Below are 2300 nucleotides of genomic sequence, written 5' to 3' on the forward strand. Positions count from 1 at the left end.
CAGAGCAGCCCTGTTGGGAACACATAGGCAGCACAGGCTGCAGCACAGCCTCTGAGCTCTGCAGGTGCCCCAGCTGAAGGTGCTGGTCTGGAGGGGAAGGTGAGCTCACCCAGCTCCAGACACTCCATGGCATTTACAGGACTCGAGTTTCATTTTTGCTCTATACAGCCAGTCACAGCCCATTCGTGGTAGGGACAAGCCAGGTTAGAGCTGCGTCGATTAGTGGGAAGGAGCCATTTACTCTGGCAATTAAGAGATCTCAAGATTTCCCAAATCCTTCCACGCCTGCAAGGTCACACTCTCCTGGGAGGGTTTCTCCAGCTTTACCAGAAATGCCCCTGGGGAACGGCGGCTCCTCCAGGTCTGGTCAAAATCAGAAGCTGCAGGAGGGCACAGAAACCAAGAGCTTTGCCGTTTTATAAGAAATCAAGGTTAATTGGACTTTTCCCAGCTTGCTAATGGGTTTGGGCTGTCTGTAAAGTTCAGGAGGGTTCTTGCCTTCCCCGAAGAGGTTTGTCTGTTCCCAAGCCCTGCAGTCAGGGCTGACAGGTTTGGCAAATGGGACTCATGGCCAAACCTGTCAGCTGCCCAGCTCAGTTTGGGAAGAGACCTGGGGAACCAGGTGAAGAACTGAGGCCGTGCAGGGCAAGAGAAGAGAAAAGCAGAGAAGCAGTGCGAGATGGTGCAGAGAGGGAAGGACAAGCCAGGACAGGTGAAGTGATTTGGTCAAGGTCATGGAAAAGGGGAAGGGGCAGTGGGGCACTCCTAACCGCCAGATGGGTCTGCTTTCATGCTCTCATTGCCTCAAGATCAAGGGCAACCCCATGTCCCTTCCCTCCTTGCCACATTTATTCCCTGGTTCTGTTTTGGTGGTGGGCATACAGCAGCACACGAGGGTGGTCACGGCTGTTCATGGTCTCCCAAGAGGGGGCATGAGCTTGGGAATTAATCTGCTGCCTAAATGCATCTTAAATCTGCCTTCGAGACCTTCCCCCCCTGCAAGCAGCTGCCCAGTTCCCCTTCTCACCTCTTTGCTCTTGGAGAAAACTTTCTAGTCCCCTGAAAAGACCTGCTGACCACGGGGTCACCCTCCACATCAGGAGGTGCCCCACAATGGGGAGGGGAAGCTCTCGCCCCTCCAGAGATCCCCACCTCTCACCTCACAGCTACTCTGCCACAGCTCCTGCACTCACGCCTGTCCTTGCACAGCTCCCAGCTCTCACCTCACGCTGTCCCCCCTCCTGCCAAACCTGGCTTCACTGTGGGGCTTGTCAGCAGCCCCCAGAGAGTCTTTACAGCCCCTGGAGCACAAGGGTCCCACCCCAAGATGAGGGGCTGAGGTCCCACACAGACATTCGCCAAGGAATCTCATACAGGGACTCTCAGCCCTTCCCCAATGCTCTTGGAGAAACCAGCTTCAGCCACAGATGCAGCGGGCCTGGACATGGCAGCTCACAACAAACATGTTCAAATAAGCCAAGTTCAAAACAAAGTTCAAAAAAGGCCAAGAGCTTTGTTTGAGGGTGGCAGCAGCGTTCTCCAGAGGCCTGGGTCCTCCTTGACACCTGCTCCCTCTCTGACCTTGGCCAAACACCTTTGCCAGCCCGTGCCTCGGTTTCCCCACACATAAAAAAAAAGAGGTGATGCTTTTTGCCTTAGCAGAGTGTTCTTCTATAAGACTACAGATGACTGCCCTTGTGCCCTCGCACTTCACAGGGACATCCCTGACCGGGGCAGCCAAACAGAAGCTGCCACAAACTTGCTGAGCTGCTGTGTGTGCTCTCCCCAGCTCTCTGAATTACCGTGTGGTTTTGCATTCCCTTACCTCAGGTCCCACCAGCCCCAGCTTCCCACAGTGTCTCCCAAAACACAGAGAAGCACAAGACCCCCAACGAGCTTCCCACCCCACGCCGGACCCCCTCAGGCACCCCCTGGGCCACAGTGTTTGTTTCTCAAGTGCCACAACCCCACACTGCTGCAGCTGGAGCCCCCTCACGGGCCACAGCCCACGGCCTGCCCCACAGCCACTGCCCCACAGCAGCCTGGGACCCCCACCCACCCCAGGGACCCCATCATGGGGCAAGGCCTCGCCAGCCCCACAGGGACACACAGAGGGGGGAGCATCCCCTTCAGGTCCCCTCCCAGCTCCAGAGCAAGGGGACATGGGCATTTCCCCCCCACGGATCCCCACCCCATGGGTCTCTCCCCCCCAAGAGCCCCCTCCTGGCACACACCGCCCTCCCAGGACCCCCCGAGGCCTCCCTCAAGCCCCTCCCCACCTCTTCTGTGCCCCCTGTCCC

This window comes from Calidris pugnax, unplaced genomic scaffold (genome assembly GCF_001431845.1).
Source record: "Calidris pugnax isolate Ruff unplaced genomic scaffold, ASM143184v1 scaffold9, whole genome shotgun sequence".
Lineage (NCBI taxonomy): Eukaryota > Metazoa > Chordata > Aves > Charadriiformes > Scolopacidae > Calidris > Calidris pugnax.